Genomic DNA, 27,758 nt, shown 5'->3' with positions numbered 1-27,758 from the left:
TATTTTGTCTTGATGACCCATTAAATTCTCATGATCAAATTGTACTCCTGAATGTCTTTTTTTCCAATAAAATCTTATTCAGTTAATGTGTTCTAAAGAGTTAAAATCTGGTTTTCTTCTGTATGTTCAGCCCATTATTTTCACTGTAATAATTAAATTATTCAGTAATCACTCAGTGTGGGAGCTGACAGAGGTCTGCTTTACTCATTTTGTGATTGCTTCTATTACACATCACTCTGAAAAACAACAGCCCATTTCAGGCTATTCTTATGAGGTGATACTAAAAATGTAGCTTCTTCAACAAAATGTAACACATATAATACTTACGCAATCAATTTTGATGTAATAAAGAGTAATTGCATCAGTTCTGATAGCAACAAATACTTAGGCTCAGACTTAGCCTGCTGTGATTTTTGCATGTCTGTGAGCTTTGCTGGAAAAAAGGATTATATTAGTGCCTTTACCTACTCCCACCCTCCTGGGATTTAAAGATTCTATGATTCCCTTTAGGATATGCATTTAGTTGAGCTGAAAAAATGATGTGATACCAAATTAACCATTTGTGGTGGCAGAACTGGATGTGATCACTATTTCCCATTAAGAGATAGAGTGTCATTTTCTGTTTGCTGCTAATGTCCAGTATTCAGGTTTATAATGTCAGTTTTCTGATGCTCCTTACAAAACCACTATAACTAGTGTGAGTAAAATCAATACAATTACACCTACAATAGTATTTTAACAAGATGTTAAAAGATGACAAGGTAGAAGCTATTAGGATTGTTCTTGCAAACAAAAACAGTACATATGGAACAAATTATGGTGTCTGTCCTGTTTTCAGGACATAGTAATTTCTTTATCACCAATTTATTGCTTAGGATGGTGTTTAGTGAGTAAAAAATAACAGAAGAGATTTAGTTTGCTAAGTGTTAGACATTGCATTTGAGCTACTCACCTTAGACTCAAAGTACATTTAAGGAAACAAATAGACACTTCTATGGAAGAATTTGCTTTACACTATTGGGAATATATTAGGATATTATCTGATATTAGGCACTTATCTAAATTTCTTTTTTGGTCCATCAACTATGACATTGACAATGTGTTATTTTATGAATCTGTGTCTTACTCCCCATTTCTGTCTTCAATCTGGGCCAAGCTAATTTACTCCCAGGTTTTTGTTTTTGTTTTTTTTTTTTTTTTTTTTTTCTGAAGACAGTAAAATAATTCCCTTAGGAGGAGACCCAGGCATTTTTTCATATGGCTTCAGGCACCCACTATGGATGTATACAAAGCATGGATGTCTCCATCCAACATCGTTCTTCAGCATTGTCTAGGGAGGTCATTGGCTCCCAAATGCCCATAGCTTCAGGCAGCCTCACAGTATAATAAGGTCATAAAGTTGGTTTTGATGGTCTGTGAAAATTCCTTATATTATTTCAGTCGCTTTCAACTGAAAACAACATTATAAATAGTATTTGTGTCTCATGTTTACAAGAATACCGCTTGGATCCAGCAGGACACTGTTATGCTACAAAGTAATGTCTGTGTTAGAAGGCTAGTCTGCTCCTGAGGATAATTTTGCACAAATTACTTCAGTATCCAGTCTTCTATCCCAGGTATAATTCATGAAAAAAGTATAGATTAAATGTGTGGTGACTTGCTTAGATGAAAATACCTACTATGCAGACCATTATGTTTGGCAAGATGAATCCCAGACTGTATTTCTGAATTGTACAGAAACTATTTTACAATGCCACATACTCAGTTGTGGTCCATTACCATCTTGAACGTAGCCTGTAAAAAAAATTGAGCTGTTATGCGCAAATGACAGTAATTTTCCACTAGTACCTTTTGGGACTATTTTAGAAGATTGTACTCTCCTCAGAACTGTCTTTAGGCAACTTAATTCTTTCTTCCCTTTTAAATAAAGAATATCCTTTAGGGTTAGTGATGTTAGCATCAAAAAATCGTGGAATCTATGTCTGTTGGACTTGTTTGCTTTTTGGCTGCTGATATTGGCTGCTAGATCAGACTATGATTATGTGAAAAGTATGGGGTTTAACTCTATTGTACATATTTACTTCTTACCACAGTTTCCAAAACCTTTTAACACTATTATTATACTATTTTTCACTAGTTTAAAATGTTATTTTCATTAAGTATAGAATTGTAGGGAAGGAAAAGAGAATAAAAATGAGAACAAAAATATGTAAAATCAGGCTGTATCTCTGTCTTGAACATTGAGCGTAGCTTTGGTTCTCACCTCAAAAGGCTAGACCTGGAAATCACTCATGAGAGAGTGACAAGGATGATCAAAGGCTGGAAAGGTTTCTGTATGAGACATGACAAAATAGGCTACTAAACTAGCTTGAAAAATAAATAACCAAAGAAAGATTAGATAGAGATCTCAAAAATTATCAGTGGCAAATAAAAAGAAAATGAGGATCAAATAACTGATTTTATTTTTTTTTCTCTAGCAGAAAATTGAGCTAGTAGTTTGAAAATGCAAAACCTCCAAATAAATAAAAAAAAAAAAAATCAGGAAAAATATCCCCCTACCAAAGCCAGTAGTTCTTATATAATATAAGATGTTGAGTTCCCTAGAATGTTGTGGACGTCAAACTTTGCTTAACATCAAAAGAAGAGAAGTTGATGCAAAAAAATCCACTGATGCTCATTATAAAAATGCCAGTCGTGACTCAGAAAACCTGAAGCTGTTGAAGGCTGGGAGAGCACTGCCATATGGTTTCTGTGTTCCTGTACTCCTCCACAGGCACCTACTGTTGTCCACTGCTGGAAATACTATTCTAAGCAAAATACACTTTTTAGCCTAACCCATTATGATTGTTGTTGCATAAAAATGTATTAGACTGTCAGTAGGCAGATTATCAAAAGCTGTTTCTTACACTCCTTTCCCAATTCATATTTTGTTTGAGGTTTTATTTTTGGGGGTTTTGAGGGGCTTTTTTTCCTCCCAATAAACTAAGCTGTAATTACTTTTTAAACTGGAGATTACTATCACTCCATATTTGTATGAAACATTTTCCATCCTTAATTCAATCAGTTCTGTAGTTTTCACTTCTTTCTGCTCTCTCTCATTTAAAATGATACAAATTCTAAGCCTTATGCTTACATGGCATGCAATGCTCTTCAATACAGCTTCATTCTTATGATCCCTTTAATTAAAAGAACTGAAACCTGTTGAAGCAGGTTTCATGAAGTACTTCAGAATTGTTTTTTGTCAAAATAAAGATTAAAATTTAGTCTGTTGTTTAGTAATGCAAAATTATCTATGGTTTATATTTTCCCTATGGGAACTTTAACTGCTGTACTCTTTTGTTCAAGATATCTTGTTTTTTAGTTTGCTTAATCTCAGAACTAAGTACTGTTCAAAATCAGTTTGAAATATGAAGCCTGATACAGGTCTTTTCTGATGCACATAGTGGAACACAGTCTTTGCATAGCACAAGCAGTTCCAGCACCTGCAGAGCACTGCACTGCATAAGCATGTCTGCTATCAATTGACTAATTATGCTAATAGTAATAAAGAAAGATGCCGCATTACTGAATATTTACTTATCTGAGGAAGAGAGATAATATCATAGGTATAATAAAAACATACAATTGAGGACAGAAGGAGTAGGAAAATTTAATGTATTGATATCCTACATTTTCTTTTACAAAGTCTGCTCAAAATCTCACTACTTAAGCACCATTACAAGGGCAATTAAGCACTTGTGAATGTTATACATTAGTCAGAGTTCAGTTTAATCTTGTCATATGTGTATGTTTACACAATAACAGGCTGTAATTGTAACCTGTAGATTAGTTTAGACTTCATTACAACACTAGCAATGGGAAAAAATGCATTATTCTTTTGCAAGAACTACTATTCCTCTTACATGACACTTATAATAATATGGCACTTTTCTCCTGTTTTTACATGATCACCCAAGAACTGAGAACTCATTGATGTGACATACATGCATATATTAACCATGATAACACATCAGAAAACAACAGTAAGAATGTTATTCAAGCAAAACTGCACACATACAGACAATTGTAGAAAATGAAATCTAGATTAATAAAAATAGATTAGTCTCACAAAGATTTCCTTTGACAAAGGCACAGAAGCACAGTATCACATTAAGATGTTGCTGTAACCAATACTTTTTACTACTACTAGGTCTGATTGATCATTGTTTTTAAAATTAGATATATAATTTTCTTTAATAAGATTAAAAGACAGACACTGGAGTTCCCATTATAGATTTGGTTGAATAAACTGACTTGCTGAAAGTAGTCTACTTTCTTTCAGTTTCAGAAGCTTTGTTTTATATTTCAAAATTTAATGAAGACCAATCCCTCTTGTGAAGTTTAAAGAGAGCTGGTGAGATATGGTAGTTTTCTCTTTTCATGCCTTCCCTCACGCTGGTTGTTGCTGGTGTATTTTTTAACAAAAAAAAAAAAGTTGTTTGCCCCCTCTTACAGTTATTCTTGCATCTCTTTCAGAATGTGTTCCTGTGTCTCTACAAAGTGAGTTTTCCTGAATTAAAATATATGTTGACAGTAGTTGCAGAAGGCATCTCTCCCTTAATTCTGTAGAGATTTTTATCCTTTAGGCGACAGAAAAACCCTGAAATTTTCCTATGTAGACCTCAAATCCCCAAAGCTTAATATTCCTGAGGAATCTGTTGATTTCTCTGGCTATTTTTATAGCTAACAGGTCCTAGATTACACTTTCAAGTAAGTAGGTCTGTTTAAGTGACTAACAGTCAGTCACATGGGTTTTATTTTAAGATTTTAGAAGTCATCACTTTACTATTTTAAAAATTATGCTTTTTTTTTTTTGGTTTTGGTGGATTTTTTTTCATTTTTAGAGGTTTTTTTTGTTGGTGGTTTTTGTTTCCATTTTGATTTGTTCTTTTTTGTTTGTTTGTTTTGTTGGTTTTTTTACACATGGCAGCGCATATTTTGAAGGGAACTTTGCTAATGAGAAGGGATGTAAATCACATGCCTCTATTTTCACAGAATTTTCCATAAACAATGATATTGCAACTTTTGCCACCATCAGTATACTATCTCTACTTTTTGTGTGTCATGGTTTGTACAGACCTTTGAAGTCTGATAAATGATAAAGTGGTAGTATTTTCTTCAGACAGGCAAGAGAAGCAGTTGAATAAGAAACATTTTTATACATAATTTATATTCATTCCTAACTATTGAAAAGACTTTTCACTTGTAGCAAAGGTCACACACACTTCATAGACATTAAATAATAATAATAAAAAATAATTCTGATTATTAACATTTCATTTCAATCTCCCAGCTGGTATTAAGAAAAGAATTCTGAAAAAAAAAATCAATCATGTACATTTTGTTTGTTTACCAAATGGTCTCACAAAAATTTGAAACGTATTTGTCATTTGGAATTGTCCTTAGTATTTTTGATTGGTTCTTCACCCACAAGTTGTTGCTTTCAAGCTTCCAGATGTAATGTAAATACATACCACCCAGAACTACTGGTTTCATTTTCCATAATTGCAAACTCAAAGTGAAATCTAGGTGTTGAAGAAGTCACAGGATGCTGCTATTCTTGTATAGGTAGGTTAATATTTGTAACTGTATACCTGATAAAAATTTGTAGACAGCAGTATAAACAGTGTGTTTCAATGACTGTATTATAACAAACAATAATAATAACAACAACAACAGCAATAATAATAATAATAATAATGCTTATTCATAGGACAGATACAGGAAAAATCAGTGGTCTGCCTTTGAAGTCTAAATAAGTATTGCAATCAGTATTTAACATCAGTAACAGTCTTCAATGAGTTTCACAGAGATTATTAACCATAGTTAACTGGGTTTTATAGATGTTAAATCACCTGAGAGTGTCAGAGTTACCTGTTTCAGCTTTTTTGGGGGGGAGGAGGGTGGTAGTGGTGTTAAACCACTTGATAATGTTACTTTTGAGATACCTTGTTACCAAGATTCTGTGGTGATTTTTAATTTGTAGTGTGTTGGATACCTGTTAACCACAGCTTTAGATATACATCTACATACAGTTTCACTAAAATCTAAATTCCAAATAAAAAGATGTGAGAAATCTCCACTTTTCTATTTACAATTTTGTTCCCTGTATGAATGTAGCCTTCATATAGCACATGGATTATATATGAGTCCTACACACTTATCTACTAGCCTCTCAGATTTTCGGTGATGATGAATTAATAACTGCAGTAGGAAAAAAAAAAGTTGTGTAGATATTTGCTACTTTGATTTGTTTAGTCTCCAAGTACATACATTTTTAATAGTGCCTGACTTTGAGTATCACCAAGAAAATAGGTATGGGCAGCTTTAATTGAAATAAAGAGCTTTGACATCACTAGGTTTGTTTCCATAGTTTCATACCTGATATGAACTATCCAGAAGAAACTTTAAAATGTCTGTGAGATCTTACTGGGTTCTGTTTTAGAGCCTTTGTGTATTTAATTGCCACTGCTAAACTGCATAATATATCTGTATAATTTGAATAATTTTTGAATGTATATACACTTGAATATACTTGTTCTAAGAAAAAGAGACACAGTTTATAATCTTGCATTCCTGTACTTTGGCCTTGTATCTCAGATATTTCAGCTCAAGTTCTAGCATTTACTTCCTGTATGAATTCAACAATATATTTTCATTCCTTTTGAAGTGAAAATTGTCTGTTTTTAAATCTCTGTTTCTTTTTCTCCTTTTGATCTTAATCTGTTTTATAGGTAGCATAACCTTCCACAGAAACTTCCCTTTGTCAAGTCAGACATGAAACCTGATGCATTAATACAATATGATTATTCTATTCCATTATATACTTTTAGTCTTTTTAAGATATTTCTTTTTCACCCTGGTCATTGATGTAATATATTCTATTTTAATATACAGTATATTAGAACATGTCATTTGTATTATGATATACTTTCACTGTTACAATAATATCCATTCTGAAATTTGGCATTCAAGGAAAGAAAATAGAATTTCCCCAGTATTTCATATTCTGAAAGTCATATGTCTAAAATAAAGCCATATACTTAAGACAACAAAATGTATCATCAAGCAAAATAATTGAAAAGAAAATATGATGAAGTGGGTGAACAATGATCAGATGTCTTTCAGGGTATTGAATGCATTCTTCCATTACTTCAGTCTTTAAATTCAGGTACCTGCATGGAAAATTACTTGCTTTAATTTTAAATCTAAAAATAAGACTATTTTGTCATGTCCATAATTAAAAGTTCTTTACCATCTACTAAACTGCAAAACTAGGTAGATTTGTGAATAGAGGCTTATATTCCAAATCCATGGTTATGATGAACTCTAGTCATGTTCAGTGCATTTGATCATATAACTCAGATTAGTTCTGTGAAGCTACATAAAAATGCACAACTGAAAATTTAGAAATTAATAACCTACTGTTCAAGATGTAATGAGTTCCTTTTAACTAGCAACAGAGTGGTAATTTTCATTGTTTTGGATATGATTTTATACACTTAACTATATTCTTATTTCTTATTCTTAAAGTCTCAAAAGATACTAAAAAAGATCTTGGGTAGTTAAATTTTTGTCTTTCTCTTCTTAAAGATCTAGGTAGAATCATTAGCTTGATTTCTTTTTCTTTACATTTCTAGAATTTTTGGAGTATCTGAAATTTGATTCTTTTTTTCTGTCTTTTTTTTTTTTTTAATAGGAAAAGTTGGAGAACTATTATGGCACTCTGAAATTTGGGAAATATTTGAAAGAAAAGCAGTTTTGAAGGTTTAACATCACAGCTCCAGAGAGAAAGACCCTCTTTTTCTGTCTTACTGCTCTCCCAAGTCATTTCCAGAACAGTGGGAAACCTAATTTGTATTATCCACTTTTTTCATTTGGGTAAATTTATTGTAGCATCTTTTCATTCCACAGTAGAAAACTCAATGTAATCTTCCCATTCCTGTTCCTTCACTTAGACTTTTTATCTGCATGCACAGCAACATCACAGAACCGCCCCGTGTTCCCCAAAACTTCAACAATGTGTTTGAAACCTCTGAATTTTAAACATTTTTGATTTCCCTCATTTGCCTTTTGACTTTACAATAGCAAAATTTTAGGATGTTGTAAGGTTTGTACTAAACCATGATGCCAGACTGGTTTTGTCTCATGAACAATTGTATCAACATCCTCAGATGGATTATATACACTACTAAAATATAAATAAATTTAAATTTAATCTTGTCTTCATTTTAGCTATTTCTATCCTAAACCAATTTTTAGGTGCTTCTAAAAAGCACTGGAAAAACTGCATCTCCATCTCTGAATATTTTACAGAATTTCCAATAGCTTACTAGTTTCTTAAGTAGCTGACTGTGTTTAGTGATTTTTTTGTTTGTTTTCATAGGTATATGGTGTTTCATCTGAGTAATATAATGCACTGTCCTCTAGTAAAAGGATTGACGATTTTGTTCTCATACTTTTTTCATTACTTCTTTTTTTGTTTTATTCTTGATGTTCACTATATTTATGAAACCAGGAAGGAACGGGATAAATAATGGAATATGCTTGGTTTTTCACATATCTCTTAAAACAACATTAATATAGTGTATATTCTGGAATATACCTTCCTGATATCAAAAGAATCTTCTTTAAGGTCAAAGCTTGTTTCCAACATTAGTCTGAAATGCATGCTCCAAGAAGTACTTTGTAGTGAAAAGCAGCTACTTGTATCTTACACATGGCCATCTTATCACCTCTTCTGATTTCATATCTTGCTGTCTGAGCAATCTCTTCATTGAAAGGGGATCCAGGAGCTCATTTTCACTAGAAATATACTTTCCCAAAATCTGTACAGTAAATGAAGAATTAAATTAGTACAGTAACTTCAGGTATTACCAATAAGACAGACAATAACAGTCCAGTGTTGGCAAAGACTAAGTACTTCTCCTTTCCCCTCTTCACTTTTATAGCTAGAAGCTAAAAACACCGTTACAAGTACTTCATCATTGTGAGAATTATTTTAAATACACAATTCTTGTACCTCTTAAACTAGTATTCAGCTCACTGATATGAATGAAAATATCAGACCAGTACATAATCCCTGACAACTACAAAAGCACAAGAAAATTTAAAATTTAAGTTATCCATAAAAATATTTACCTCTAAATGAAGTGCCAATCTGTGAGGCAATCTTTCCCTATAACAGTCATATTGTTTCACAATAAAAGAATACCCTGAAGAACTTGTCTGCTAGACAGCCTCACATGACAAAAACTCCTGCTTTACTGTGAGTTTTTTTCCAATTCAAAAAGTTGAAAGAAATGAGTAATATCTGGTCTTAGATAACTGCACTGAAGAAAGCTTTTATCTTCTGAAAGTTCTTCTGCTGTGTGAGAAGCCTTGAATTCAGGCATTATTGACACCATTTTGTTAGATATGATCTTGCTATTTTATCCCTAAGAACTGAACTAAAGTATGTTTTTCCACAGAGTGTATTAGAATATCATCAATAAGTGGAGTTTGCCGATTTAGGCAGTTGTTATATTTCATGGTGTAAATGTTTAATGCCTTCATATTAAACCACTGAGAGGTGTCATTGCCTTTGGAAGTCCTTCAGTTCACTTAGTTTTCTCTTGAAACAAAACAAAACAAAAAACCTCAGGCAGCCTTACTCTTTTCAACAATCCATATTTTGCAGTGAATTTGAAGCAGTAAAGGTTCTGCAGAGTGACTTGATAAAAGTTCATGGTAAACGATGCATACACAACTAGTTTACTTTTAACCACATCATATAAGAACAGATTATAGGCATGTGGGATCATACTTTCATATAATCTTGCATTGTTTTAAGACCTGTTTTTAAAATATTAACACTATTCAGTCAAGTCTTTAGCCTGCCTGAGGATTTATTCTGTCTTAGTGTGATGTTGTTTGGGAAAAAAAAATACAAAGAAGAAGCGTGCTAAAGAAGGGAAACAGCCAGAGAAGCCATAAATAGAGGGGCAGGACTAGGCGCAGGCTGAGTAATTTCTCCTTTCTGAGGCACTCGATCCCTGCTGTGCATATGTGATAACACTTCACTCACACCCTCCGTCTCAAGGGGAACAAAGCCCAAAGATAAAAACTATCTATTGGCTGAGGGGGGGCATACATCCAGTGTTGTAACACCTCCATGTTGTGTCCAAACTGACAAAAAAGCCTTGCCTATCAAAGTTTTCCATACAAAAAGCCTACATGCTTGTAAGGGTATAAAATCTTAATTCAGAAAGTGCTCTATGGAGCCCCCTCTCAGCTGGCCTGAGATCCCTTATAGTCATCATGCAGCACTTTTCCTCTGAGCAGGTCATATGTCTATTTACTTTGTCCACTTGTAGCTTACTATAATGTGTCAACCAGCTTTGTAATCTATTTCTTTACCTTTCTGTGCGTTGTTTGTTATAACAGTACCAAGGGTGATCAACATATGAACACTACCTCCATTATATCAACATGGGTAGTGGTTTTCTTGTGAGTATTGACTTATAGTGTTTATTAAAGTGATAATATTACTTACACAGTGAGTCCTAGTGTTTGGTTGCACTGCCTGGGTCTATAACCAGTGAAGTGGGTTCCCTGCACTGGATAGCAGGTGGGAAGTCTATTTGGTCACAACACCAAGGTGTTTAGTTTTCCATGCTAAAACTTACCCTAGTAATATATCTGTCATCTTCATTAACCTCTATTTGTCCCAGTCTTCCTTTTGTAACATCCTCCCTTTCACAGGCTACAAGTCCTCATCCCAAAATCAATCCACTCTTCACATATGAAGACATATGACACATACCTAATTTTTGCATTTTTTTCTGACTTTATAATGCAGTATCAATCACCTATCTGTGTGGGAAATTTGAAGCAGAAAACAGATGCACATGTATTTGTCTTTAAATTTCGCATTTATTTAAATCTATTATAAAGTAAAAAATGTACTTTACATATTGTCAAGTCTGCAATAATCAAATGTGATATGAAAGAAAAAATAGTGTTCTTTCTTCACCACACAGGTGCTGCTGGTTATTTTTTCAGTAACAGAGTTGATTAGGAATGGTGCCTATAGCTGAAATACACATATATACCTTCTTGTTATTTCATTTGTCATATATGGGATATTTTCCTTACGTTGCACATCATGCTTTGCTTTCTTCACTGTGCCCAGAGTCTGTTGCTACCTAGTATTCAAGCTTGGGTTTCTTACTGACATATAATTGACCTTTTATAGTTTTCATTTATACTTTGGGGGTTTTGTTATCACCCTTTTCTCTCAATGACCTCTACTATATCACCAGATTCATGCTTCTCACCGCAAAATTCTGAGTAAGGAGTGCGTGGGCATAGATGTTTGTTGGCCTCAGTTTAACATGATCTATATGACATCTCTGCCTATGAAAACTTGAACATAAATGGCAGCCCTTTGAGTTTGAACTCTGTGAGTGCTGTCAGGTGAAAGGAGCTGACAGCCCTAGGCCATCCCTGTGGGCCATATATCTCCCTGGGGTCATGGATGCTGTGGGAAGATTTCACCACTTCCCTTACAGTAGGGAGAAAAGAGCAGGTGGTGATGGGATAACGTGTAAGAAGTCTCAAGCTGGTCCATGGCATAGGAGGAAGGGAACCCATCCATTGTAGAACTGAGGAACACTGATCATTGACTAAAACATCCCCCTACCAATCTGTTCCTGGGGAAAATTGAAACTGCCAAGTGTAAGACCCGTAGCGTCTTTGGGAGGACAGGTAAGTGTAACGCCAATGAAAATTCTTTAACATTAGAACATATGAATGCAATGCCAGAACAATTTAATTAGGCCAAGAACAAATTCCTGTTTCGTGTGTTCCTATTTACCCTTAACAAGATTTTGAATGTCACAACTTAGCTATGCACACTTTAGATGACACTCAACTTCTCTGCGTGACCTCAGAAGGCATTGTGCACTACACCAGTTCTGAGACAACAGTTTTGTTAGGCAGTTATAAATGCTGTCAATCATGAGGTATTAGCAAAATGTTTAAAGGGAGTAAAGAAAATGAGTTTTAGTGCCTTGACTTCTTGTAGTTGTAATAATCTTGAGATTATATCTTGAAGCAGTAGTAGGAAAAAGAAAACCTTTCCTAATGGATTTTTTTGTAAATTAATTATCTTCCCTTAAACAACATATCCTATGATTGTTAATGCCCTTTACCACAGCCTGTATCCCTTGCAATTGTTGCTATTTTTTTCCTGACTTGAGCAGCTGTCCAAGGCACTGAAATGGTACCCACAGTGCTGCCTGTCCGGCCATGTGTACACCCACACTTGATTTGGAAAGGATCTTTGTTTTGTCCACAATCTCTGCTTTTTCCACAAACAAAACATTTTCCTGGAGTAATTCTGGGTTTGGTTTTTTGTTTTTCACAATGGTAAAGAATAGCTGTTTAGATTTACTCTTTAGATTGCTATATTGCTTTCGAAGTACTGGATTGTTTTCATATACAGGAAATAAGCTGGTTAAAAGGTTCTTTTAGAACTTCACAGTCCTACTGACAAAATTCCAACAAAATATTTTCATTTTACTTTTTTACAGATTCATATGTGTAATTATAGAGAAATTTCTCTCTGTAGCTTTCCATATTTCTTTGAAAACAATTTTTGAAATAAGCTTGTTAAAGGTAAGTTTAATCAGAAAAAAGAAACTAAAAATCCCCAGACAAAGAAGATTCCATCTGTTTGCTTCTTACACACCTTTCAAGTGCCAGTTTTATCTATATGCACCCTACCATTTCAACAATATAGTTAATCTGTATTATATATTAAACAATGTACAAATACAAATCCATTGTCATTGACCTGATACGTATGTCTTTGAGTGAGACACTAGAAACTAAGATTAGAAGGTTTACATGACAACCAAACAAAATACAAAAGCACACAAAAAGCATAATCATAGTTTAAATTGTTCTGTACTTTCCAGATAAGAAAGATGGTTTTGGTTTGTTTGTTTGTTTGTTTTTTGGTTTTTTTGGTTGTTTTTTTTTTTTTAATACAGTTCATACTGCTTGTATTCAAAACATGGAGACATTGCATGGAAGTTATTCTTAAAAGAAGAGAGCTATAATTTATACCATATGTTCTGCACAACTTATTCCATCTTAATGCTGGAAAATAAATACATGTACAGATGAAGTTTTCAGATGCCATAGGTTAGCTTATTCTGACAGTGACACGGTATGGTTCATTTTTAAGCTAATGAACTTACACAGAGTTATAGAAAAAGCATTGAAGTTTTAAAATTTCACCTGCCTGAAAGCAAATGTTAATTTTGAGAAAACAGTGTTATTCAGTGGAATTCATTGTCTCCAGCAAGAATTTTTAACACTTCATTATTACACATGGTAAAATCAGTGAAGTATTTAAATATTCATGTATATGTATGCACAGAGAACATGTGTTGAACATTTTAAGACTGTCTTCTAAGCTTGATATAACTTTCTTAAAGAAACATTTTTTCCTTATAGTCAGGAATTATTCAAGAGAGCTTTAGGCATGGCAGAAAGAAGATCATATTAGGCAATAAACCCCTTCTCAGAAAGAGAAACAATAGAAAAAATGTGAGACTGTTGGAGGTTGTTGCAAATGAAAACAGGACAAAAAGAAAAGCATTTTAAGTAACTAAATATCCATCTCAAATATTCAGTATTCAAAATACCTGTTTTCTTTGCATTTGACTCTTGTTTCTAAATCTCTAGAGTTTGGATGTCATTAAAATTAACAATGGTTTATTTATGGTTTGTGAAGAACCTGGAAATAACAACTTGGAAAGGACCATAAGCTGAATCTCAAGACATGGAAGAAACGTTCTGAATCATCAGAAAAGAATCACAACTTTAGGAAGTAGGTTGTTTAGGGGATTATAAATAGAAAGAAAAGGGAATATATTATTAAACTGTAGACCCCAAATGATGCAACTTAACTGGAGTTTTGGAAACAGCTGCTAGGAGAAAAGTGTAGGAAATAATTCAATAGAGTTGTGAAGGTTTTAACCATATGGCTTGGACACAGCAAAGGGGTAGTATTAGTCACTGCTCCCAAACCTGGCATTGAAGTACGGGGTGGAAAGCAATATAAAACATTGAATCAGAGGGTCTACTTGAGTAATTGAATCCAGAAGTGTGAGGAGTATGCCAGATGTATTGCTGAAGAATAGGGACAAAAATAATTGGTTTTCATTAGCTAATTTTTCTGTCATTAAATAGACAATGAATTTTGTCAGTCACTGTAAGCTCAGCCATTGTATATGGACGCTAACAAGAATCGTCTTCTATAAACCTACATTTAGAATTAACCAACTTACATATGAATAACTATTAGATCTCTGCAGATAAATAACTAATTTAGATAATAGTTCAGGCTCATAATTGTTTTAGTCTATGTTCTAATTAATTCTCCTACATGACCTCATAACATTCAGCTGCAAAAGCTGTTGCATTGAGCATAGAACTTGTGGTCCCTGCACCTGGATATCATTCCAATGCCCAGTGACCTGTGGAGTACCTAAGTGTGCGCTGCACTTGGTAATGCATGCCTGTTGTCTAGAGAAACCTGCAATTACTTCAATACAGTAAATATGAATTCTTACAAGTTTGAAGAGAGGAGGAGAGCAGCAGCCATAATTCAATGCATTGAGTGGATTTCAGAAATGCCAGTGGTAGAAAGGAAAGATGAAGTCCACACACCATACATGTCAGGGAGCAACAAGGGCCAGCTGTCCCCTTAGGGATGGGAAGGTAGGAACCTGGGGTGGATCCCTATGGTAGGTGGCAGGGTAAGGTCTGGAAGCCAGGGCCTGTCCACAACCCCAGCCAGGAACGGACAGCCAGGAGGCGCTGGGGCAGCCCCAGCCCTGAACATTGGGCAACTCCCTGGGGACAGTCTGAAGCTGGGCTGGGATGTGAGCCTGTGGGTGGGCCCAGCTCAGCCAGGGGCCATATCCAGGCAGGGGTGTGAGGAGCTGGTGACTGGCCTTGCTGCAGCATCTCTGGGGCAGTGGCTGATGGCCCATGGGGCTGATATGGGGTCCTGGGCCACGGTTAGAGTGGGGAGAATTCTGGGTGGTGGAAATGAGGTCCTTGGCCATGGGCAGTTGAGGGAATTCCCAGGGCGATGGACAGGTACAGTCAGGGCTAATGGTGTCCTCAAGGCCCTGACAATGAGGCTGTGAATACTGATGCATTTAGTTCATTCCAAACAAATCTGTCTTCAAAGATGATGACACTATTTTTTGTAAATAAACTTAAACTTGTGCAGTTGGGCCCTGGGGGCTTAAGCCAGGATTTAAGTGCTAGTATATTTTGAAATACAGGGTTAGGTCTTGAGGGAGTTCTGTGTGTTTTTTCCTACCGAATCACTCATCAACAACCAATCTGTAACTACTCAAGTTTCCCGTTGGTGAATCCTAGCATAAAGCAGCAGCGATGTTGCATGCCAGATCAAATAATTCTGTTGCTACTCTGAATAGCTATTTATACAGTAGTTTGCTTCTCCAGTATGTCTGCATATGATGGTTTTTATACATGCTGTTATTAATCACTTGATCAAGAATACTCTTAGTACTTGCAGAATTTCATACACTTTTTTGGTGGGATGGAAGGAATATACATAACTTTACTGAAAGATCCTTCTTGCTACCGTACTTCAAGGAGAAAGAGCACACCAGACAACACAAGGGAGCGAGTATTCTGGATGAAGGTTTCAGCTGGAACAAACTGGCAGAGATTGATTCTATGCCCAGCTGTCTCTAGTCCCTGTAGGCCATCTTGGCAGCTAGGCACTGGTGTAGCACAGAGATGCTCCTGTCATTCACTGCTAAGCACAGAACATGAGGAAAGAAGCATTTGGATCACGGAAGCAACACTTTTTTTGCAAACATAGTATCAGATTTTCATGACTTATATGCTATAGGTGTTTTCTTTGGTTTTTGGGGGGTTTTTTGGGTTGGTTGTTTTTTTTTTTTTTTTCCTGGCAGAAGACCTAAAATGTGCTCCATGCATATTCATGACATGTATCTTCAGCTTTTGCCACTTTGATTTCTAAATATGCACACACTGATGTATACAAGAAAAAACCTGCTACGGTGTTGGGGAGGTTTTTTTAACTGAAAATTTGGTTTTACATTGCTTTGCGTGTAACTGCTTAAGTCAGTAATAGCTTCAAGAAAGGACCAGTTCAGAGCAAAGGAAGCGACAAACAGAATCAGATGTTACTACTACAAATTTAATTTTCGATCTGGCTGGACAACATCATTTGCAAAAATAAAGCTGGTGCTGTAAGGAAGTGTGATTTAGAAGTAGGAGGAGAGCTAACAAAATAGGATTATGCACCACAACTGAAATCTTATTCACTATAAATGAACTGATTTGCTCTACATTGTCTTTCAGGGTGACTTTGGCTAGATAGCAAAAATGTGTTTGGGGACTGCTGAGCATTAATTTACTGCTTTGGGTTTAGTTATTGTACAAAATTAAATATGTGTTCCAACCCAAATTTATTCTCTGAGGGCTCTGTTCCAAAATATTTTCATAACCATTGTTGTGGGATTTTTTTAATCTTCACTATAGTCTATTCCCTGTATAAAATTTCTCAAGCAATGAGTCCTTCATTAGGACTATTTAACAAATCCCAAAGTGTCAAACTGTTTGTACCATATCAGCAACACTAATTCTTGTAATAGATGGATCTCCTAGGATTATAATAGAATGAAATCCTTTAGGTATTCTGTCATCCTGGACATGGAACTGTTTGTTGCTACTTCAGTCACTGTCAGTAAAGTTTTAATGTCTATGAAGTGTAGACAATCAGGAAAAAAAATAATCTTAATGACAAAAAGTAAAAAAGCTGTGATGTCTTTTGCTAAAGGTTTCTATATAGTTATTTTTGAAAAACTGTTTTATTGTAATGTAGGGGATTTTTTTTATTATTTTGTGATGGGAAAATATTTGCAATGACTTCAGGTTTCTTTTAATCCTACTTTTCATTTTATTATATTCAATCCTTCTCTAAAATCTGTTCCAAGTTTGCATTTTATTTTCTTTAAAATTTAAGATAAGTTATTTTATCTGGTGGCTTGTTTATTTCTTCACCACAGTTGTTTATGCCTGTTCTGTTACATACATTTCTTACAGAGGAACCCAGTCCTCCTCCTTCCTCCATCATTAGCGCCCCCTTGCCACAACCCACTTTTAACCAAGCATTTTTTAAACACAGTCCTCCTTTAGCAGAAACAAAATGCAAACAGCAGAACAAAACTGTGGAAATGTCAAAGGGATTTTTTAGTCAATCAGAAAAATATACGGTGCTTCATCTATAATATATTTGATATTCTTTAAATTTAAAAAACACAGTACCGATTAAAGAAAAGGGGGCTTTAATAAAGTCTGACAAAAATGAAAGAATGACATAACCAAAGGGGTGACATAACCAAACAGCCCAGTACAAGCTAGGATCTGTGTGGCTACAAAGAAGACTTGCTGAAAGGGACCTGGGAGTCTTGGTAGACAACAAGCTGAACATGAGTCAGCAGTGTGTCACCACAGTAACAAAGGCAAATTAGATCCTGAGCTGCATCCACAGCAGCATTACCAGCAGACATAAAGAAATGATCAACCTCCCCTACCCAGCAATCCTCAGGCTGTGTATGAGGCACTGTGTCCAGTTCTGGTCCCCACAATTCAAAAAAGACAAGGACGGACTGGATACAGTTCAAAGGAGGGACGTAACGGTGGTTGAAGGACTGGAGAACCTGCTGTATGAGGGAAGACTGAAGGCATTAGGTCTTTTCTCCCTGGAGAAAAGAAGTCTCAGCGAGGACCTCATCACAGTGTTCCAGTATTCCAAAGGTGACAGCAAAGAGGATGGAGGCTCTCTTTTCATGAGGAGCCACATGGAGAAGACAAAGGCAATGGGTACAAGTGGTACTGGGCGAGGTTTCATCTTGATATAAGAAATAAGTTCCTTACAGTGAGAACAGTTACTGGAACAACCTCCCTAGGGATGTGGTGGAGTCCCCACCACTGGAGGTTTTCAAGATGTAACTGCACAGTGTGCTAGATAATCTCATTTAGACTCCATTTCCCATGAAAGGTTGGACCAGAGGATCTTCTGATGTCTAGTCCAACCTGGGTTGTTTTATGATTCTATGAAAGAAATGGTTTAGTTGATATTCTTACTTAATTACTCTTACTTAAGTTCTTTCTTTCTGCTCTTTTTCTCAACTTCCCAATGAGTGAAAAAAAACCTTGATTTAAAGAAACTTCCTTTTTGTAAACATTCTTGTAAGTACAAACATTATTTCAAGTTTCTACAACATGATGTTTTAAAGACATATTAATTTATTTCAAATCTACTATACATTCATTTGACCTGGTGAATTATGCATATTAGCAAATATGGATACAGGTGAAGACAGCTGAGAAGTCCATTGTGTTAGATGAATGATGATCATCTAACCATGCAAGTAATGCTCGATCCAATGTAGGACAGTGTGATGCAAACTACTCCCACGCCTATGTGCTATCTCCCATGCTAAAAGGCAGTAGGATCATGACTTGAAGGACACAGCTCCTACTCAAATCTCTTGCTTTTCATCATTTTATAGGCAGTGAATCAATAATTCTAAAATCTCGTTTCTTTTGCAAACTCATATTCAAATACCTGCTTTGAAAGAAAATAAAAGCTTTTAAACCCCTTCATTTCATGAACTAGTTATCAGCAAAAATGAAGCCTCCAGTATACTAAACAAAGTGAAATCTGGGGAATATCCTTAATTTTTACATTGGCAAGTTAAATGGCGTTATCAGGGATAATTACCAATAGGCTAACATAATTGCATGGAACTAAAACTTTAAAAGACTTATCGTAAGGCTGAAATAAAGAACTTTGAATGAAAGAAAAAAACCCTTATTATTGCCCATATAAATCTATTTCCCTCCCTCCTACATAAGCTATAAGCTATTGAGAGGTTTATTGGCAGCACCCCTGTCTCATTTATTACACGAGTCATAAGGAAACAAACTGAAAGAATTTTTATGCATGCCAATACAAATATGATGGTAAAAAGGATGCTTGTGACACAAAATTCAATAACAAAGAGCAAGCAAGTTCTTCATTCACTAGAAAAAATCTGTCCTGAAGTACTTCTATATGTCTTCCCTTAACTAGTTTCTGAGTATTTATCTTCATGCTAACCATGTTGGTCACCAGCACCAACAAAATTTATTGACTGCATTCATTAATGTACTTCATCTATGTACACCAAAATATCAAGGTGCAAGAGTTAAAAGTATTTAAAGATATCTAAAAAGGGAGACACAACTAGACATTCTGTGGGATTTTCAGATCGGTCTTAGAAACTAACAAAATAAACGATGGTTTTGACATTTTGATACGGAATGGTGTTTATTGATGAATTCTGGCTAAGCCTTGTAGTTTTCATTTAAGAAAATGCTGCGATGTCTTCATTCAAGGAATTGCATTTCTCATGGTAGCAGGAGATGTGGAAGTCAAGAAGAGAATGCTATTTGTTCAGTTAGTTAACCCTTGAACCATTCCTTCATCTAACTTTAAAGGGTTCTTTTCCATATTGTTAAAGATGTACTGACAACAGGACAGGTCTCAAAACAAGTGAAAAAAAGTACTGTTCCCAAAACAAGGAGGTTATATTACTTTTCTCCTGAGATGTTAATAGTGGTGGACTACAGTCAAAACATTTTTTTTAAACAGCAAGACTTCCAATAAAGTTCATAAAGGTTGGAAAATGCAGTTCCTTGGTGGAAAAAAGATTGTGGAGGGCCTTTAATATGAGTCAAACTTTTTTAAGGCAGGTAATTGTAGAGGAATTGTAGAGGAAAGAAGGCATGTTAATTAACATTGATAATATACAGCTGTGGGCTGGCTTCAGGGGCAATGGGTTGTATGACATGGATAATGTGCAGCTGTGGCTGGTTCCTGCTAAGTAGTTAAATAGCTCTAAGGACCATGTGGCAAAGAGCTCTGGATGAAGAGAGACCTGGAAAAGCGGTGGGAGGGGAGGGAAGTGAGTGCATGTGTGTATACATACATACGCATGCATGCACACACATGGGAGAGCATGTCCTGGAGGTAGGAGATGCCCTGAGATAAGCAAGGGACCTGGATCAAGAGAGGCTGGCTGGAAGAGGAGCCTGGAGAAGAAAGAAACTGGATGCAGCAGAGGCAAGAAGCAAAGTGGACTGGCCTGAAGAAGATGAAGAAACAGCATGGGCAGCAGATGAACTTTTGAAACCTTGTGGGGGATTGGTGGCTGTGCTGGGCCAAGGTGTAGGAACTACTTATTGAAGCTAACCTGCTATGGGAGGGTGAAAGCCTTGTTGCACCTCACCGGTTTTGAGAGTGTTGCAACAGGTAATCAAAATGGTTACCTTTTAATGTTGTTTTTGCTTTCAGAATGTCCAAATTTCAAAATAGCAGGAAAGTTTTCCTTCTTTTCTCTGACTTCAAAAATAGTCAACATTTCAAAAAGTTCTGAATCTGTGTTGTCAGACCATTCTAACTGTGGGAAATATAATATTTTGTTTCTCTACTGGAGGAAAAAAAAATAAATCCAAAGCTGAGTTCTAGCTGGGCTTTCCAACAAAGACTGTCCTTCTTAATTAAGAATGAAGAAAAATAGAATGTCATTAGCATTGGCAGTGTTACCCAGATATCTGTGTTCCACTGAGGTTTTAAGACCACAATTTATTTATAGTATTCCAAGGTACTGGTCAGTTTGAAAAATAACATCTTAAATCTTCAGAATTTATTATTTAAAGGTGTACACTAGCTAGGGAGCTTATTTTAATCATACATTAACAGTTTAGCAAGGAAATCTTTCTGGTTGATCTTAAGTCAGTGTCTCTTCTGATTACTATGAAAAGACAGATAACCACAGATTTCTTTCTTAAGCCTTGTGACACAAACCAAAATTGAAAATATTAAGTACAGATATCTTCAGAAAGTGTGTCTAAATTGTATTGGAAGATTATTCTAAAGTGAGGAAAAGGCAAAATATAACATCTAAAACAAGAGGATTTTTCTCTTTTTCTGGATATGCCATAAGGATTATAAGCAATACATCCTTCAAGGCCGATTGGTCAGAGATTGTGCTTTGTTAGGGATGGTTTTCACTTTTGCGCCTTTAGTGCAAAAACTTAGGTGAGAACTATGTATGTGATATCAACTTTAAATAAAACATGAAAAATGGAGGAAGGATATTGACTTATGAAGGCTTGTAGCCAAGCAGACAGCATGTAGGATAGTTTTTAAAAGATGTTTCATCTTTATGGAAAACAGTTTCTTTATTGTTGCTATGGACCATAACTTTGAATATATTTTTTTCAGCACTTTACAACATCCTGACTAGTCATGACAGGCCTAGAAAAAGTGGAAACATCTACTGATAAGCATCTTATTTGTACCTTCGGAGGGAGTTAAAAGCACTGTAGGCTATATTCTTGCCATCTCTATATATGTTATAGATGTCTATTATTGTCCTTTTTTTTTTTTAGTGTGGTATGTTTGATTGCTTAAGTCCAGATTTGAAGTACTTTAAACGGGAGTTTCAAATTTAGTGAATGAAGTACCAAAAAGACTGCAACATATGTTAGCTCATATTAAATAACTCGTAGATCTAATGGCATTGCTGTCTGTTTAAAACTTTATTTTGAAAGAAAAAAGTAAACATTATCTTTTTTTTTCAATCAGAATAGTGATTAACAAGAGACAAAGAGCAGCAAAAATATGAGGGCAAGAAAAATCACAGCTGTGAAATACCCAAACTTGCCTGATAGAACCTCTCTGAAGTAGGAAAGGTAGCTGGGCTTATGTATTGCTTCATGGATTTTTTCAATTAAAGTTCCATTTATTGTAAAATAATTTGGTTCTTCTGGTTCTACTCTATTTTCAAGTCCTGATTCTGCCTAGTTCAGACTGGCTTACTCATTTCTAATTAAATTTTGATTTGTCTCTTTCTGACTCCTAAGCATTATTTAAATAACAATCATATAGTTACATGTGTAAGTTTTGTTGTAACTGAAATTAGTTTTCCAAATGTTGAAAATGTGTTCTGCACAATAAATCTAAAAGATATCATTTGTAATTGAGGTGTTACTTCTCAGGTTACTGGACCTGTGTTGGGTAAGTAATTTTGAAAATTAAGAGTTCTAGGGTATACTAAAAGGGGCTTTAAAAAAAAAAAATCATTTTCCCTTCCCCTGGAATTTTCTAGGTTCTCAAATTGTTTTTTTCATCAGGGTGAAATGATGAAAATGTTCACAAAAAATTGTGTGTGAATGAAAGACCCAGAAACACTCCTAGACAATCCATCCTTGGAGCAGCCAGCCAGGTAGGCAGAACACATAGAGCTGGGAAAGTTATTTGAACTCTGGTACTGAACACCTTTGTTTTTCCTTTTTGAATGCTACATTCTAGTATGATAGCTCTGTAGTTAGGTCACTCTTCCTGACTGAAGTGTAACTCGCTTTCAGATTCCAAATTAGGCAGAGTACTTTGTACCAATTTGTGTGGGATCAAAATTTTTCTTACTAAATGTTGCTTCCTGTATTTATGAAATTTTTCTTCCCTGATTAGAAGTTTAATTGAAATATGTATTTCTCAATAAAAAAGCAAGTAAATTGGCAGATCTGAGGAAACTGAATTACAATCAGTAACTATAATTGGCTTCAAATTTCTAAACTGCTGTTGAAAAGGTACCCTTTTGTAATGGCTTATCTTGATACTTTGAATATCCATTTGCTTTCCTGTGTCCTGAATGTTCTTCAGACTTTTCCTGAAAAAAAATAATTGGGTGGGGCAGTCTTTATGTATCGATTTATTTATTTGAAGCTATAGGCTAACTTTCAGAAATTAAAGGGGATTGATTATCACTATTCTAAAAAAAAAAAAGTCAAAGAACTTCTACCAATTCTACAGTATCTGTGGAATTTTTATCAGCTCTGTCTTCCTCCTGGTGCGCTTTTTTCTTTCTACTCACCCACCCCCTACTCCCACCTCCTTCTGTGTGTCTGGAGAATGCTTTAAAAGGTTTCTGTAGTTTTTAAGGCATGGCTCAGATACAGTCTTCAATAACAAAACTAATAAATTACTCTAATTACTCTAATTCTAAATACATGAAATACATTTGCTTTAAAAACAAACTTAATCAAATCTGCAATATATATTCATATTCCATCCACATGTGATTGTTAATCTGTATTGTTCTCATATTTGGTAACATAAACAGTGGCAAGATAAAATAGAAATGCTACTTCTGCTGACTTTGTGTAACCCATCTTTCATTTCAGGACTTTGGTCCTTCATTAACTTCCATCAATGCACAGAGTATTCTTCAAGGCTAGGCTTTATGTTTGGAGCTCTGGTTTAGCAGAAAGATGTACTGTATCTTTTGTGGTTAGCAAGCTCTGTCCTGATAAAATGCCACAGGCATTTCAAAGAGATAAATGACTTATCCTAAGTTTTGCATGCTCTGTTGGTTTCATTCTTTTCCATCCAAACTAATTCCCCTTATAAACTATTGCCTTTATATGCATGATGTGAATCCTGAAGATCTTTGCACTTTGAATGGCAGGGGAATGTTATTAGTTCTCTTAATTATTTTTATTCCCCTCTCCAGCAGGAAGTTATGCTGACTGACAGATGGGACCTATCAGCCTATCTGTAGTGCTATTTTAACACTTCTAGAAACAAAGTAGTGACAGTTGAGGGATGCTTCAAATGTACTTAATTTTAACTAGAGAAAGGAATTTAGTAGAAACATTTAAAAAGATGGACCTTGTTATCCTCTGCTGAAAATTATTTTAATCCCATTGGTATGGGTTCTGCATATATATAGTTAAAATTGCTGCAATATTCTATTACAATTAGAATAAAGAAGCCTTGCTACCATAATATGAATGAATGAACAGTCTACATGCTTGTCTACCAGTACATATAAATTCTGTCCTAAAACAAGCTATTAGGAAAAAAAAAAAAATCGGTTAAGTAGAGTTCCTGTGTTTTTTCTTCTTCTCTAAGTATTTGATGAGAATTCAGTGAATCTTAGAGTTCTTCAGAGAAAGCATTTTCCAGGGGGAAGAATCAAACAAAACATCCGAAAAATAATAATAAAAAATGTTTCAGTATTTTTACTTCGAAGTCTTACTTCTGTTTTCCCTTGAAACAGTTGTAGTCACAATCAGGAACGTACCAATTTTCAGTGATGAAACTGAATGTTTGACATGGAGGCAGATTGCCAAGGGAGGTAAACTTAGGATACTCACTGCTTCAAGGTTGTTTCTTGAATTACAACTCTCAAAAAATGTGCTTCTAACCTTCTGTCTCTTTCTATATTGTATCATTTCCCATCCTGTCCCTCATCATTATATGCTATAATGTCACTTTTCTTAGGAATTGCCTCTAGTCTTGCATGAGGTCTCCCGAAAGAATCTGATATTCTTTTGCATACAAGTGCTTAAACCAGCCCAGTTTAGAGCCTTGAGCATTCAAAATAGAAAATCTTTAGAGTTAGAAAACTGAAAACATTGTAAGACTGAAGGGGCTCCATGATAACCTTTGTGTCATATGGTTTTGAATTACTTGGATTATTCTGCCAGCAAATGTGTGGTTTAGTGGTAGGAGAAGAAGGAATAGTTACCATAGTAACTGTCATACAATCCAGTGTGGTGCTTAGGTTACTGTACCTCTGAGACAATACAAAGCTGCTGCCTTAATCCCTTTAGTGTTCCTGGTTGAATGGTGTATGCCTAGTAAAGTGGCACTTGTAGGTCCCTTGGCTGTACAGTCTATTGTCCATCTCCTCCTCAGTAAAGTAATGGGTCTCCTATAAGTAGTATGAGATAAAAAACCAAGCCCAACATTCAAAGACAGAAACTTAGTGCTCTGCTTGAAAAACACACAACTTTCCCCTAGACTATAATGACTGTGATTTTATGAGGGTTTTATACATCCTCCTAAAATCTTTAAACACTAACTGATGTCAATAGAGCTACAATGAACCTTGTTCAAAGCATAGGAGATGATTCACTACTGTTTAATTTTTCCTAAGATAATTTTATGTATCTCGTTTGTTGCTTGCCAGTGTCTGAATGCTGGGGACAAAACAAGCCAAACATCATAAAATTAAGTCTTAGGTGATTATTTAGTTGTAGATTTTGATGCATTTAACATCTGCTAAATTTAATCTAACACCATGGAATGACTGGAAGTTGTGGTCCTGGTGGGGTGACAACTTCAAATGAATACAGTATTTTGTAGTAGTTTAGTCATTGGTTATTTATGTCAATGTTATTTCATTAGTGCTTTATATATTATCATTTGAATTTTCACTACAGTGGAGAGTGGGATCAGTAACATAAAAAATGTTCCAACAATTCAGGTGTAGGGAATTCTGTGGAAGAGATTAATAAATGTATTTTGTTACTTCATATTGTATAACACATATGACTAATCATTCAGAAAGTGTATAGACTGAAATTAATTAAACCTAGAAATTATGACACTTCCCTGAAATGCAGGGCCAAGGGAGTATTTGCTCTAATCAAAATTCAGTTGATCTCTAGGAAGTGAAATGACATTAACTATAAACACTTCCATGTTTTAAATGTTCTCATGAGATGTATTGGTTCAAAAGAGTTACATCTTTTGACTGCACTTTTTTAAAGACTTCTGAAAATTCCAATCTTAGCTATTCCAGCATTTTTAATTTTTTCTCCTGTCTGAATCATGATGTGTTTGTTACTTTCTCAACTGCCTTTTCTTTCAGGATGTCTTTTCATTTTAGTTTGCTTCATCTTAATTTAGGAAGGTACTGTAGCACAAACACAGATTCTCTTGAATGCCTTAAATTGCAGCTTGATCCAGAAAAGTTTGTTTCCAGCAATCTAAACTGAGGATTTTCTTCTCTTGCCTGAATGCCCCTATAGTGTTAAATACTTGTAGATCATATATGACTTCGAGATAGCTATGAAAATGCTTCTGCAAAACTTAGATTGATGTATCTCTAAAGAGTAACACAAGGGAAGTTACACTCTAACACTGAAATACTACCAGTATAAGTTATAATCTTTGTGACTTTTGAACTCCATATCTGTATACACAACACGAGTTTTAAAGGTAAAATATGGCATTTGTGCATCAACAGTGCCTCAAAACCAGGTCCAACAAATACTTTGTTCTTGTAGAGCTTTCAGCATCTCTTTTCATCTGTGAGCGAGACCATTCCTTTGACTTAATAGGAAACAAAACATTTGGATAAATCTATGGTAGTCTATTAGAAACCATAAACTTTCAAAGTTAATGGGGGGGAAAAAAGTGTATATATCTGCATGTAAACCACAATTTTCTACATTTTTAGTTCGATACTATAGCTTGTATGACTGTTCTTTATGAAATTTGTGAGAACAAAGGGAGGGGAGCACCTTCCCCTGGCTGCAGGGGAGGCCGCAGGGAAACTGCTGTCCCTGGATGGGCTGAAATGGGGTCCTGGGCTAAAGGCAGAGGTGAGGAGACGCTCTGGGAGCTGGGCAATTACAGTCAAGCTCATTATTGCCCTTAGGGACTTGATATTTGTATTCATTTAATAAGCAGATACAAAGAATGTTGCTTATTAAACACCTCCTTTCTGTGGTATTGTTAATATGTAAAGCTGACATTTAAAATAAATTTGATAGTATTCATTCTAAATTCAAAATTTTATTCACAGATGCTTAATGAACACCGAAATATAAGTTTGCGTATTTCTCCAAAGGCATATTTTTCTTTTAATAAATAATGAAGTTGTAATAAATCATATATACTTGAATAAATATAGTAACTTAATTATGTTTTCCAATATGAAATTATGAGCATAATATTTTATCAGAATACCCAAAGTGAATTTACTTCAAGTTCATCTGTAATATTTAACACAAAATAGTAACAGTTTTTAAAAACTGTTAAATCATTTTACATTTATTCATAAGCATAACCTATTTGCATTGGTGTTTTTCCAATGGAGAAAGCCAATTAACATCACAAAGTACATCCTACAACTGAGTTCTAAACTTTTGTTTCGAAGATACTCTCTTCATCTATGTGAGTTAATAAAAGTCAAGAAGGAATCTGAGCTATTGATTTAATTTTGCTTCCTCAAAGCTGCTTGATGGAAGAAGTGATGGATTTATCCATGCAGACACCAGTATATACTTATTGTAATATGTCAAGGTAAAATCTGTGTGCTGCTATGCTATGAAAGCATTGTAGCTTCTTCAGCTAGTATTAACACAAGTAATGTTGCATATGTATTGACAGCACAGAGAACACTATCAACATCAGGAAAATTATCTTGGTTTATAATCTGGAGACTTTTAATGAGTAATATAAAGCAGTATGGATTTGAATTTTAAAAAGATACCTTATCACTATTTTTAAAAAACATTACTTATCATAAGGAGTAGGTCTTACATTTTAAGTCTCATCTGAAAGAGCATTTCTGCAAGAGTAGTGCCACTAACATCATACTGATTTTCATAAGCACTAGCCCAAAGGAAAAAAAAATCAACTTTTTCATAACCATATTGCAACATCTGGTGTTTCTCTGAAAGTATTTTATATGGGTGTGACCTGACCTCCTATTTTCAAGATTTTAAAAGGCTTATTAATATAT

The sequence above is a fragment of the Falco naumanni genome, chromosome 2 (assembly GCF_017639655.2).
Source record: "Falco naumanni isolate bFalNau1 chromosome 2, bFalNau1.pat, whole genome shotgun sequence".
NCBI classification, from domain to species: Eukaryota; Metazoa; Chordata; class Aves; order Falconiformes; family Falconidae; genus Falco; species Falco naumanni.
The sequence above is the reverse complement of the archived record's forward strand: the minus strand, read 5'-3'. Positions refer to the sequence as shown.